Source organism: Varanus komodoensis, unplaced genomic scaffold, assembly GCF_004798865.1.
Source record: "Varanus komodoensis strain SLA01 unplaced genomic scaffold, ASM479886v1 scaffold4, whole genome shotgun sequence".
Lineage (NCBI taxonomy): Eukaryota > Metazoa > Chordata > Lepidosauria > Squamata > Varanidae > Varanus > Varanus komodoensis.
The window spans coordinates 10510798-10526347 of NW_025335941.1; positions in this window are offsets into that span (position 1 = coordinate 10510798).

A 15550-nucleotide genomic window follows, 5' to 3' on the forward strand; every position below is an offset into this window, starting at 1 on the left:
AGATGAAACTCAAATACTTTGGCCACCTGATGAGAAGGAAGGACTCCCTGGAGAAGAGCCTAACGTTGGGAACAATAGATGGCAAAAGAAGAAGGGGACGGCAGAGGATGAGGTGGCTAGATGTAGTCACTGAAGCAGCTGGCGTGAGCTTAAGTGGACTCCAGGGGATGGTGGAGGACAGGAAGGCCTGGAGGAATGTTGTCCATGGGGTCACGATGGGTTGGACACGACTTCACGACTAACAACAACACCACCACCACCCAAACATATAAAGTTCCTGCCACCAATTGATATCCATACATGAAAGCAAGCTCCCACACTTGGCAACACAAATCAGGCTGCATAAACAAAGAGAACTGTGAGCAAAGCCACAGCCTATAGGCCAGCTTACAGATATTGTATGGTCAAGTTGGTGATCAAATGCCTAGGCCAGTGATGGCGAACATTTTAATGAGCGTGTGCCATCCCATTTATTCACTGCAAAGTACCAACACTACAATAAAACCTGAAAACTGAGGTTTTAGTTTAGAAAAAACAATTCACGGCCAGTCTAAGCAAATACACACACACGCACACACACACAGGGCTTTTTTTTTGTCATAGAACACACCGGAACAGTGTTCCGGCACCTTTTTTTGATGGATTTTTCCAAGTGATTGTGAATCGCTCTGTTGGGTGTAGCAGATCGGTGGCAGAAATCATTAACATAGTGTCTGCGGGCTGCTTTTGTGTCGGCCCTGATTGTCGGTGCTGATTGTGAGGGTGCTGCTCAGCTTGGGATGCTGCTCGGCTTGGGATTGGTCGTGTGGTCGCGCGCTGAGTGCTTACTGCCGGTGGCAACCATTATGTAAAAGTGTGACCCCAAGACGTGAGTTCCGGCACCGTTTTTTTCCACAAAAAAAGCACTGGGTGTATACACACACACACACACACACACACACACACACACACATATCTCCTTCGCAGCACACTGACTGGCCATGCGAAAGCTTGGACGAGTAGTGGCTAATGAGTTGCGGCTCATGATGTCATTGTCTGGCACAGCTACTCCTTTCCGAGCATGCGCATGGCCCCTACGTGCGCTGTTATCTGATGCTCGGCTGCTGGGGCGATGCTGGGGTGACTTGGCTCGTGTTCTGACAGAGAGGGCTCTGTGTGCCTGCTGTGGCAGGTGTGCCATAGGTTCTCCACCACTGGCCTAACCCTACGCTGATGCACTACCCTAACCCTAATACAGGGTGAAAGTTCCATTGAAAAGAGGGCGATTTTGAAAAAGCCTTCCTTGAGTAGCTTTTTCTGCATAGCTCAACATTTCTGCCCATTCTAAACACATTCCAACCATCAAGATCATGCCGGGACACCTCGTTTTCCTAACCCCAACCCAGTAATGGTGAACCTTTTAGAGACCAAGTGCAGGTCTCTATCAACCACTTTCCCATACAACCCATTCAATCCTCAGTCATATATTTATCCAGCCTGTACAGTTAGTTATAGATCATAACATTGCTTTGGTAATGACTAGTAACCACAGACATTTATAAGAATTATATTTCCTTTAACCATTATTTAAATTGTTCACAATAAGCCTTCCTTCTTTGAGTAAATTATTTAACTGGTCCTCTGTTGACATAACTAGTTAGCTTCGCCATTCTTGCATACTCAGCTAATTTGTTTTTCCACTCTTTGACAGCTAGGCAGTCTTCAGCTTTCCACTTTGAGGCAATTATCACCCTTGCCACTGTTGATCATATATTTGTGTAAGTCTGTCATAATCTTTGGAATAGTCTCTGGAACAATACTCAGTGACAAGATCTTGGTATTTATTGGAAAGTCAATTTTGAGCATTTTCTATACCTCAGGATGCATCTGCTTCCAACATTGTTGCTTGTGTCACATCTCCACCATATACGGTAAAACGTCCCATCTATCTCTTTGCATTTCCAACATTTTCCATTATAATTCTTGTCCATTTTCTGTATATCTTTCGTGGTAATAAAGACCACCAGAAATACATCTTATACCAATTTTCTCTTAGCGCTTGACATACAGTGAATTTTCTGTCCTTTGTCCGTAAGATTTCCCATTGGTGGGCTGATATTTCTCCTTGAAGATTCTGCATACAGCTCTTCATGCATATTTTGTCTTGTTGAGTCTCAGTATTATAGTTAAGCAGTTGTTTATAATGGCCTAGGAAATGGTCTACTTGGTTTGTAATTATGTTTTCAAAGTCAAATGTCTTATGCCTTTTCCAGTCTGAATTTCCTTTTTGAATCCTGAGGCTTGCTGATAATAAAGGAACAACTCTATGCTTTTCCTTCATCTTTTTAATCCTTGCCATGACTTAATCTGCCCTTGTTGGTTGACCATGTCTCCATATGTTGTTATAAGATCATTGTTTTTCCTAGACTGTTTCTCATAGTATGCTTCTATTGAGGATATTATAGGAGAGATTGGAGGAATAATTCTTCTCATGGCATACCAACATTTTATTAAACTGTCTCAAAATACATGACCATTATTTGGAATCAATGCTTTTTAATTGATTCTTTAGCCCATGGTTGATTGTGTATTCTTTCCTCTAGTCTGCAATTTCCAATTTCACTCATCTTGCACTGAAGTTAAACATCCAATCTGTAATCCATACTAGGCCTTCCACATGATTGTATAGTTTGATGTTTGGTACTGCAAAGTCTCCTCTTTTTTTCCACCTTGTAGTAGTTTAAATCTGATCCTTGGTTTTTTTTTTCTATTCCTAATAGAAACATTCACTTTCCTTTGAAAATTTTGTAAAGTATTTTTTTTTCTGTATTGTAATTGGTAACATCTGAAACAGGATACCCAATTTTGATAATGCATTCATTTTTTATGATGGAAATTCTTCCTACCCATGAAACTTAATTTAGACCATATTTGTAAGTCCTTCAAAATCTTTATCCAGGCTGTTTTATAATTAACTTGAAACAGTTTATCATTATTTCCTGTCACATTTATGCCTAAGTATTTGACCAGATTTGAAGCTATTTCATATCCTGAGATTTTTTTAATATTTTCCTCTTCTTGTTCTGGAAGGAAACTTAAATATAATTTTTGTTTTCTTATTGATTTTGTAACCAGAGTAATATCCATTTTCCCAATTTTATCTATTATCTATTGTATAGATAAATGTGGGATTCAAATGGTCAGCACTATATCATCTGCATAACTTTTCATTTTATATTCTTCTTCTTCTCCTCTTTTTAAGCTATTTATGTCTGGATCCTGTCAAATTTTCTTGGCTAAAACTTCTAATACAAGGATAAATAAATGTGGAAATAGTGGGCATCCTTGATGGGTTCCCTTTTCAATTTGAAAACTGTCAGATAGCATTCCAGTTAATTTTCCCAGGGAAAGTTCTTGTTTCTTTTCTGGCTCTGATGGATTGTCAGTAATTCTGTCTGCAGGTGAAACAGAGGTTCCTCTAGTATTCCAATATCTTCTAAATAAATGTTCCCAAGTCCAGTTTACCCAAAGACCCACAGATGGCGCCAATAACACCACAGCAGAACGACCAAATTAGGGGAAAAAACCAATTCTTTTTACAGTTAACTTCTTAGAGGGAAATGGGTGACCATCACAGAGATAACAGATCCAAAGTTTTCTGTTCTTCCTTTGTCCAGAAATGGGGCTGTCCAGAAATTGTGCATCCACTTTCAGGATAGTGTCTACAGATCAGTTCTTGGCCAGTCCTTAATGACAGTAGCTTCTTTTCAGATGATTCTCCCTGTAGGGAGAAGAGGAATGGCACCTGATTGGCAAGCTCACTCCTGCCCCCGTTAGTGGAAAGCTCCGATGGTCACAAACTGTTCAAATTAACGACTGTCAGCATCCAACCCATCAATCTTAGCCTCCTAGTATAGTCAACAAATGACTTTATGGAGCTTCCAAGATGGCGTCGGAATGAGACGGATGTGATTAACGGAGTTCATTTATCATGCCGGTATTACTCAGCAGCGAGTCGTGGGAGACTCATCTAAGCCCTATCGGGGTGAAGACAGATTGCCTGGGCACGCTTTTGGCTTGATGTGAGATGGCAATCTCATATCTGCTGAGAGTAATTCAGGTACTTCTCAACCGAGTAACACAGGGGGTGGTTTCAGCCCCTTCAAGTTCTCGACATCTTAGAAGATTAGCTTAGGATTTTTATTAGCTAGATAAGCAATGGAACTGCTGAGTAAATATTTTTTACTTCTTTTGCAATATTACCCATGGAAAAGCTGCATTTGTTTATAATTTGGCATTAAGAAAAGAAAAACCCTCTGGATGTTTAGGCAGTGACTGAGATGAGAGAGTGCTGGGGCTTTTGTCCAAGTTGAAGCCAAAGAAAAAGACTTTTTCCTCTAACCTCTCTAAGGGTATAAAAGTAGTTTAAATTTGTAAGGTGCAATTACATGATAGGAGTTCAAAGCTTTGACCGATCATTTTGGATATCTGTTTGGACTTCTGCCAAGATCAACTGGACACTCGCCAGGATATTTTTCACATTGTCGGATGCTTTCTTCTTTAATGTGACGACTGGATGAGCATTCCTATTTTCCTTTTGCAATACTACTTGTGGAAAAACTGTATCTGTTGTTAACTGGCATGAAAAAAAAGAGAAAAGGGAGAAAAGAAGACAAATATAAGAATCTCCATTTTCTCTCCATTTCTGGGACCTCTGCCAAAGTATTTGGCAACTTGCCAACCTTCTGACCCTAGTGATCTAGAGAAAAGAAAAGTGGAACTGATCTTGGCTGCCACTTTGTGGCTATTGGAATTATTGCAACGATGGTAGTGCTCAAGAGATTTTTTTTGGAAATATAAGAATCTTTAACAACTTTACAAATATCCCAAGAGGTGATGTTGAGACAACAGGAAATCTTCTCAATTGTACAAAAAAGCGCTTTGATAAGCTTGATGCTTCTTTTAAGGAGATGGTGATTGATGTAGAATCCAAAACTGAACAGAATATACAAGAAATGCAACAAGTATATGAAAAATTTGAAAAATTGGAAACTGTGGATAAAAAGAAACAAATTGCGCCACTAAAGGAAGGAATATTTTTTTTTGAAGGATGGATGGATCCTGAATTAACTAAAATTGATTCTGAGGAAGAAGAAACAGTGAAGGTTGATTTGCAGCAAAAAACACAGCCATTGGGAATAAATACTGACCTACAACAAATGCTACAATCACTGAAGCAAGAAATAGTGAAGATTGAAATACAGACTTTGAAGTGGGTTGATTTTCAACAAATAACACCAAGGAGAGAAAGATGGGCTGGAGATGTAAAGTTTAAAAATATTGATTTTCAACAAACCCTATTAAAACAAAAGCGGTTTGGAAGAGGTGTAAAAAAGAAATCTTAAAAAGGAACGGTATAAATGGATTGGCATGTTTATTGTGGTATGGAAAGGCTAAGGTATATGATTTTAACTGTGGAAGCTTTTCTACATTTAAATGTGTTGAATTATGAAGCGATTATAAGATAAGATTTAAACTGAACTAAGAAGGAGAAGAATAGGAGTGGAGTCCCCCCCCTTTTTTTTTCCTCTCCTTTGTGGGTGATATAAGGGAAAATGAGAGATTCTTTTCTTTTTCTTTTCTTTTTTTATCTTAAAAATGAATGACCAAAAGCTAAGTTGCATGACTCTTTCGTCTTTGAATTACTATACTAGAAAATGACTATTATGGGAGTAGGAGGAGCTGTACTAAATAGATTTCTTTTTACAAGTGAGATATATTAAAGATTGTAAGGAGCTGGACTCTTATAAGGAGTTAATTGTATGTGATTAAGTGAAGTGTAAGCTAGATGAAACTTTAATAAATTAGCTTAAAGAAAATTTGTTTAAAAGATATCATAGATAATGGTTGTCGTTAAATAGATTACATAAGATGTCCTTAAAGATGCTAAATGGATGTCAGACATGTGAACATAAATTGGGTTAAAAGTCTTTAGTTCTTTTTTAAGCTTGAAACTTTTCTTCTCTTTCACTTTCCTTTTTAGTGGATATTAGACTGGAATACTAGTAAGCAAAAAATGTATTTGATCGTATTTGTAATTATAATGAGGAGTTTATCTGTTTAATATTAGAAAAATGAAAAGATCTGGAATTGTGTAGAGTTGGTTAGATTGAAGCTACTATGGAAGAAGAAAGAAGATACTGACTTTTATCAAATTCGAAGAGTCTTTCTTTTAATATTGGTCAAGGAAAATGGGACTCTGTAAGAAATGGATAGACTGATCGTACCACAGAAGGAGAAGGAAGATAGTGACTTCTATCATATTTGGAACCATTTTTTTTTATTGGCTGGAGAAACGCGACTTGGTTTAGATCTAAAAATGTTTTTTAAGATTCCATAAATGGATCTGAATATGATTACAGAATGTTAAAAGATATGTAGTAAGGGGCTGACTCAGTAGTTCCGATGTTTGATGTTTTTAGTACTGTTTTAAACTTTAATAAAAAAGTACTGCAAAAAAACCAAATGACTTTATGGCTTTATAGCTTTACAGCCCAATTAGGAGTTAGATGTAAAGTGGCTGGTTAGGTATAAGCTCCGCTTGGGTGAGTAAAAGTTGTTTTCAAAGTCCTTTTTGCTGAAAGTTGCTGAGTAAGGTCCTTTCCCTGGGGGCAGGGGAGAAAAAAGAAGGAAAACTTGGGAGGAAAAGGGAAATATCTGGAACACGATTTTAAAACAATTCCTTGTTTACCTGTCATCTTGAAGGTATCAGATGAAAGAAAGCTGATCTGATCACTGGTCAATGGATCTTCATCTCTAAGGTGAAATAAAATGAAGACTAGCCTCCTTGGCGTTTGCAAAAACAAATACCATCGGCAAAACGAGGCAGGAGTTCACACAGAGGTATCTCAACAAACTGCCATCTTTCTCAGAAGTGGTCTGACTATCCATATTTTCAAAGAATAGCCTATCCTGCCTGGTTGAGATCTCTGAGAAATCGTTGCCCCTTTTCTTTTTTGTCTGTTTGGAAGATTTGGGGATGACTTTAAGCATTTCTGTTAGCGATTATGCATCTGTCCTAGCTGCTTCAAGAGCAATCTCTTTTGCTGTGAAAACAGAGAGCAAGGACACTCTCTGCTTTATGACATACAGTAAATGAATAAGGTGACACCATTTCAAGGCTGATGAACTGCACTCCCCAGAGTCCAGCAAACTCCACCTCCTGAACCAACTTGCCTGTTTTACTCAAAGAATCATATGCAGGGCTCTCTCAGCCCATGAGAGGTGCTCTTAAGTACTTCTTGGTTAAGCACTTGGTCAGCAGGAAGCACACACCTGCCTGGCTAGCCCTGCTGCTGCGCCCTGTTCTCCTTGTCCCTGTCGCTCTTTGCCCCCACTGCCTTCCACCACAGCCTGGAAGTGGCAAGAGAGAGGGAAAAAGAGTGAAACCAGGAGAGAGGGAGAGAGCCGAGCTGAGCCCACCCATTGCTGGCAGGTGTGGCTTCCCCCAGCAGTCATTTTTCTTCAGCAGGCAGTGTGCAGGGCCCTGCCCTTGGGCGATGCTGAAGGGTGGTGCCGAAGGGCATCATCCCTTTCGATGAGGGTTCAGGCATCAGGCCCTTTGGTGGGGGTGAGGGCAATTCCTATAGAAACGCATTGTTTTATTATTTGTTGTATTAATGTATTGTTTATCTCATTGTATTTTATTGTAAACTGCCCAGAGAGCCCTCTGGGCTATGGGGTGCTAAATGAATGTAATACATAAAAATAATTTTTATTTTAAATAAAGATGAACCAAACACACATCTATTCTAACTTTCATTCAGAGGTAGCCACCCAGCTGCCCATGGGAAACCCAAGAGTAGGACACCCACAGGCAGGCCTTGGAGCACATGGGCATACTGTGTACCTCTCATGCTGGCGGTAGCCGTCAATAGCCTCCTCCTCCTCCTCCATGAATTTGCACAATCCCCTTTTAAAGCCATTCAGATTAGTGGCCTTCCCACTTCCCATGGCAATGAATTCCACTATAAGTTATGTGAAGAAGTCATTGGCGCTGTCAGCCATTCAGCTGAGTTTGACCCTTGGCCACTGTATGGATCGTTGCTCTCCATGCCCCTCTGTCTCACACTGCTTCCTTCAAGACTGCCATGTCCATCACGGTGTCTTTCTTTATGGGTGCTGGGCGGCCCCTTCTCCTTTTTCTGCTGATCTCAAGGCATCTAAGCATCCCATCAGTCCCTTTCATGGGATGACCCTGGGTTCTAGCATTATGGGAGAGGGAGAAAAATGTCTCCCTATTTTCCCCGCACTGTGCATTATTTTAAACAACTCTATCATGTCTCCCCTAACTCACCCTTTTTCTAAGCTAAACAGTCCCAGTTGTTGTAGTCACTCCCCATAGGGGTGGATTTTAAATATGCATTTACATTTTAAATATGAGGACCCAATCACTGCTCCTTGTACTGTGTGCTAAGGTACCTTATTGGCTTTCTGATCATATAAGTGAGTCATCAGAAGCATCAGAAGCAGCACAGCACCTAAACTGGCAAACAGGTAAGTATTGCTTCTTCTGATAAGATCCCTGTGTGTCTTCACCTTTTAACTGATTGCATAGCATTTGTGTTGATTCCTCACTAGCTGTGGTTCTCTTGTCTTGAGTGAGGTTGATGAATGATCTGACATTTCAATAGGTGGATCTGATTTTAATACAAACATTTAAAAATTCTGTAGTTTTTTCAGGTGTCTATATCAGCATTAGAAGAGGAAATGGGGTGTGGGGGGGATCTGGGAAATCTCCTTTAAAGCATTTATCTTCTTTTATCTTTTCACTTTGGGGTGTTCATTACAAAACAAAGGAACACCCCCCCCCCCCAAGAAAGATATCACTATTATCTGATGGCAAATAATTACCATCTTCTATTATATCTAAATCAGTATAAACATTAACACAGACTTCCTTGGAAATAGATTGCAACTGCTTGGTCATCTTTCAGCTTTCCAATATCTGTCTTCCATGCCTATTTATATAGAGTGCTATTTCTCTTATCTCTACTTTGTAATTTACTGTCTAAATATTATTACTAAATTACTAAATATTATTAGTAAATGGGTCTTTCTGTAGCTAAGCTAGCTGTTATTTTAAATATAGAAAGTTTGGGAGAATATAGGAGACATGTATTTGCTTAAAACCATTGGAACCCCAAGAAAAGGTGCATATTGGAAGTTGTCATGCAAAAAATTTGGGGTACACTGGGTCACCTACTCTGAACATAGAAGGAAATATCATATTGCAACTCATTGGACATGGCCACCCCAGTGGCTTGTGCCACAAATATATCTAATTCTTCAAGTTGCTACATAAATGTGGTAACCACATATGTTATTTAGTTACCCCCATGAGGTATCAAACAACCCGATGTAAAATTGAAATGCTTTCAAGATTCACTTTAAAAATCTTTACCATGCCTACTGTAGAAAGTGGTCCACTTCCTGAGCACAGTGCATAAGCAACAACCAGCAAAAACTGTAGCCTCTCTTCCCTGTGAGTTCAGGGAAGGAATCTGCTAAAGTAATGATGTGGTAAATGTTTTCCAGACAGATAACTTGAGGAAATAATCAGGGAAGTCAACAGGACGATAACATTAAGAAACATATGTATATGACCCTACCTTTGGACTTCGTTTTTAACACCCTGCCTTATTTCATTGACAGGAACAGCTTCTAAAATGTTAGGATCTAGTCGATGTTTTAAAATAAGTAAATCAGTCCAAATAATAGCAGATCTGTTAGTAGTTTGTTCAAAATGCTAGTTTTGTGTGTGGAATCTTTATACCTGTCATGTTTAGAAGGCATCTCATGTGCTTGGTGGATGGGCATCTTGGATATTTTGGTACACTCAGCAGTCATATGGCTCTGGAAACTAGTCCATTTTCCAGATTGTTGCAGGTCATCAATTTACATCATCCTTCTCACGTTCTGCTTAACAGAGGACTGTCCTCTATTTTCAAGAACTGGCAGAAGATAGTCCTCTGTCTGAGGGTGTCCTATGTTTGATGGGCTGAGCAGGCCAAGTCTGCTTTAAAGTCAGAGGAGAGAGAGCAGGCAGGGCTCTTGAAATGGCTCATCAGTAGTGAGCAGTAGGGCAGAAGACTGAGAAGGGATGGAGATCATCTGGTAACAGTCTTCTCCATTTTGGTAAGATGTATTTCTACGTAACTTGCAGCATTTATTTCTAAATTTGCTCCTACACATATACCTTTGTCTCTGCAATGCAAATTGGTGTTCTCTTTTATCCCTCTCTGATTATGCATTTCCTCTGTTTTGGCAATGTGTGAGTGGCCATTCTAGTTTAGGGGTCATTCTGGCCTTACTCACAGTAGCCACCTGGCCAGGTGGGCTAAAGCAAAAGCTGTGCCTTCTGGAAAGAGGAATTCTAGAGGACTTCCCCAGTGGCTGCTTGTCTTTCCTGAGTGTCAGATTGGTGCTTGGGTCAAAGATCTGATCTGTTCAACTGAGGGCTTGGCTTCTGCATGTGAAGAGGCCATGACTTTCCTTCTGCCACCTGGTCTGGATGTATTTAATTGCAAGTTAGATATGCTACGTTTTCACTGTTCTCATCCTTTCTTATCATTGCCAATGCAAATTGCTCCCTGCAATCTTCCTTTACATGGAGCATTGAGCAACCCTGGATTTCTTCAAGGCAAATGTTTTGGGCAAGAAAATAGGCTGCTTCACATGATTACCCAACCGATGATTACTGTAGCTTATTTCAGCCATTGTGATGCATGCTGAGTTGGACATTATGGCTTATCACATTGTGTGAACCTGACAAGGATAGCCCATGCAAGGGTTAAACAACCTGTGCTCACGGTCTCTAGAGAACAGCATGTCCTGCTTATTGCATCTGTCTCATCTGTAATCTAAGCATTTGAAACTTGAAAAAGCCATTTATTAAGGTACAGAGGGAAACAAACATGATTTTTAAGCTGGTGATGGTATAAACTTTACAGCCTTTGCTGATCATTACTGGTTCTGTTATGTGGGGAAGGGCACCTAGTGAGAAGTGGAGCACCTTGGCAGTCTAGGCCAGGTTCTCTGATATGGAGCATATGCCTTGTGATAACAAGCTGTCTGTAAAGGCCAAGCAGGTTATTGACCCTTGTGCATGACCGTGACCGAGAGAGGAGTGGTGCTTATCTGTGTGCCAGTGGGTTGGTCAGTGGAGCAAAGAACTGTGTCATCATCTCTTTCACTGCCATAGCCCTGACAGGTCAAGATCCATGAGAAAGAGTCCCGAGGTGCATTTCACTTTGCAAACGCAGGTGTGGTGTTTCTTGACTGGTTGGCGCGGGACTGAGCAGAACTCCTGACTGCACATCCATGCTGGCAAATTTACTGTGCTGTTTTGCAATCTGGCTCCCTGAGTTGATTGTAGACTGGCAGTGCTCATGAAATGCATCACCAGAAAAGGGCCAACAGATGGCATCAATTTACATAAGTAAGTTTACATAAGTAAATTGATGTGTACAGAAGCAAATTCAGAAATAATCAAGACCATTTAGGTAGAAATGAAATGCATCTTGCCATAGTGAGCAAGACTGGCCAGGTGGTCTCAGTGCTGTCCAAATGCTGATCGCTGATGCTTTCCCTCCATATAGTCCTTGAATTTACGTTGGAGTGGATTAGAAAGCTCCTCAACTAGAGGACACCACTGAATAGAGGATTGACTTCTACAAACTATCCAAAATAGAGGATAGTCCTCTTTAAAATAGGCACCTAGCTGCTTTGCTTGTTTGTGCCTTTGACATATGGCCCACAGGCATCCAGCTTTTAACACAAAGTACCACTCGCATAGTGGATCTTGCATGGTGTGCTCTTCAATGTTCAATCAAAGTTAATATGACTTCCAGATTTGCACCAGTTCAACACAGAACCTAGGTGGGCCCATGACAGTAAAGGTCTGAGCATTTTTGTTGCACAACTGTAGCAAGCTTTCTTTTTAAAGCAATCCTGCGTGTGTTCATTCAGAAGTAAGTACCACTGTATTCAATTGGGTCTATTTCCAAGTAACTGTGCATTATTTAGTAATTCCCAACCTTTACTGTCTAGACAAACTGGTAGTTAAAGTAAATTCAAAGAAGCTGTGTTGTGTGAATATTTTTGTGAACAGGCTCAGTACTTTTCTGAAGGGGACTTTCACAGCAAAGCTGCCATCACGACAGTCCCTACTTGTTTTGTCTGATCTAACCCCTGATGGACAGAGAATTTGGAGGAAGCCTCCCTAAGAATCCCTCAGTATACCAAGTAGGATTCCTTGGAACAGGGCTGGGCAACTTGTGGCCCTCTGGGTGCCTTGGACTACAACTCCCAGTGTCCCTCACCATTGGCTTTAAAGAACAAGGACAATGGAAGGCACAACATGTGGAGGGCCAGAAGATGCCCACCATGTCCTAAGATGCCCTGGCCAAGTCTAGATTTGGTTTCAAGATTAATACCAGCACTATGCATTTTTCTTGCAAGTGAACGGAGAGTCATTGTGATTCTTTCCATATTCCTGTGGTGTCACTGCCACTGGCTCATTTCAACCAATAAACTAGATGCCAAACTTTGAAATATCTGAAATGTCTCAACACTCTTCATCAAAGGTAGCCTTATTTAAAAGTTAAGTAGTCCAAGGAAATTACCAGGTTGTAAATCACAGATGCAAACAGTGAAATTAAAATCGTTTTCATATATCCAAGTGGCTCCCATGCTGAATCACTTGCACCCATAGAGATCTTCAAACGGCACTGCTAGCTATTGCATTTGTGAGGACAGACTGGTACGTCGCAAAGTTGACTGTGACCACAAGTTGTAGCAGTTGTCCCACCTGGCAACCTGCCGAGCAATTATCACTTGGCAGAGTTTTGGCAGCGTTCATGATCTATCCCAAGACAGAAGTGAAACAGGCAATTACTTTACACACCAGTTCATTAAGAAGAGGAGACATAAGCCGTCTGCTCTTACTCATGTGGGAATTCTGGTTTCCGCATGGACTCTGTGCCTATTGCTGTGGCAGAGCTATCCTGAGAGCATCAATACACAAATATGCAAAACCCCAGTAAGACCACTGGTCTGAAGAGTGGGAGAAGAAAGGGTGGTGAGATTACATTCTTGCTGGTGGTTGGAATAACTGTAAAATTGGCTGCTGTTGGTGCTGAAAACGACCGGTCCAAAGGAGTTGAGGCCCCAACTTGCCTTGTCATCAGTTTTCAGGACAAGTTTCTTGTTCTTTGCCATATCTTCCCTGGCATTTCTCACATTGCTACATTTGCCCACTGCCACAGATATGTACCCAGCTCTGCAATAAGCTGTAGGGTTAAAACTAGGTGTGACATTAAGAGGCATCTTTGCATTTCAAGTGCAGGTTTTTTCAAAGGCAAATCTCATTTGTGCTGATAGAGGATCCTTTCCCACTGCAAATACCAGCTTTGGAGAGATTTCTTCTTGGGATCACAGCGGGAGAAGGAAGAAAAGGCCATCTGCCACTCCACACCACCTTCAATAGCAGTCCCCCTCAGCTCTTGCAGCTGTTGCTCCATGCCCTGCATATTCAATGCAAAGTCGCATCTAACTTCATTTCTAGGCTGTTTCACAGTTTCCTAGCAGACCCAGACTTTTCAGCTTGATGGACACAAATACCAAAAAACATCCTATCTGTTTATGCATTTTTCAACTTGGAAAGCAGGTAAACACTTATCAAAAATGAAATAAATGTAAAAAATGTGGTAAACCAATGAAGATTAGCAATGATGTGGGTGATATATGGATAATTAGTGAATTGCACAAGCAAAATGGCACTTGGTCACACACAAACTGTTCCCAGTTCTCTAGATAACATGCTCTCAGTCCAAAGTCAGGGTAAGTATCACAATCAAAGCTGAACCCTTAGATTTAAGCGAAGTCCTCTGTTTGCTCTCTGTTTAAAGGCAAACTATATAGAGAATGGAATGATACTTCTTTCTTAAAAGGATTGCTCAGTGGCAAGTCATGCTTCATGGAGAAAGGGGCTTCCCATGTCTTTATGGCATCTTCAGATTTTATACCATCAAAGTAATATTTTACTGAGGGGTTTTTGACCTTGCAGAGGGATTCCTCTGAGATGGTTGCTGTGGTAATCTTGCACGTATCTGTATGGTTGTACTTTGGTCCTGTTGAAGTATTTTGAATGTAATCAAAGTCTGACTCTATTTATATATTTCTTAAACCTTTAAACCCAGGATGAAGTGAATTGTAGAAAATGCTAGATAAACTTGATGACAACATGGGGCAATGCCATATCTGATCATTACTGAAGTGTGTCTCTGCGTTCATGAAAAATGCTCTGAACTGTAGCAAGGATTTCCATGGGAAAGGGAAGCAATAGAATGAGTGATCTGACCGCAGGTGTGCGTGGAGAAGATGGTTGCAGCTCTCTCCTGTGTCTATCACAGCACCAAGGAGCCTGATTGAATAGCTAGTGGCACTGTGGGAATGGCAGTCAAAAGACATAGAAGCATAGAATAGTAGAGTTGGAAGGGGCCAAGAAGGCCATCAGGCCCAACCCCCTCCTGTTGCTGGAACCAGTTTGCACCATCCCACTCAGATGGCTGTCTAGTTTCTTTTTGAATGTCTTTAGTGTGTGAGAGCCCATGACCTCTCTAGGCAGCTGGTTCCACTGTTGTATCGCTCAGACAATGAGGAAAGTTTTCCTGATAGCTAGCCTGAATCTGGGTTGTCACAACTTGAGCGGATTATTCCATGTCCTGCACTCTGGTATCAGTGAGAAGAGATCTTGACCTTCCTCTCTGTGGCAGCCTTTGAGGTACTTGCAGAGTGATATCATGTCTCCGCTCAGCCTTCTCTTCTCGGGGCTGAACATACAGGATGGCAGCTTCCATCCTCCAGAACAGGAATGGTTGGAGGCCAGCAGTGGTACCCAAAGCCTGAAACCCTGAAACAGTAGCGAGGGAGGCATCACCCTCCCGCTGTTGTTGGACATGCTGCAGCCCTTGCCACCACAGCCAATACTGGGGGATTGTGAGAGTTGCAGTCCAACAGCCTCTGGAGGGCTGCACATTCCTCATCCTTCCCAAAATAAGGGAAGTTTTTCAAAAGTGTTTTGAAACCCTTTGAATCCTGAAAAGACTGGCGCTCACTTTAACTTTGCTTTCTTTGATGTGACAGTATCTCATTCCAATGTTTTCCTTTACAAGTCTTCCTGGTAATTCACAAAGGAGCCGGCCTTTGAGGTTGCCATGTAATTAGTAGTTGCCATGCAATCACCAGATTTTACCCCAGTGTCTGACCTGTGGGTTTGGTGGATCTGTTAGCATTTATTAGTGTTTAAAGAGATTTCCTAATTTAATTTAAGTCTCTGAACTCAGAGGATTGTGGGAATCCAGCTGAGAGGCAACTATTGCCCCCCCCCCTTTCTCCCACCCTGCAAAAACCCATAGATGGCTGATTTTGGCTCTCCAGGTTTTTTGCCCCGGCTTGCCTGAGGCTTCACTGGGATACCCCAATGGAGCTTCACGCCTCCCTTTCTGCC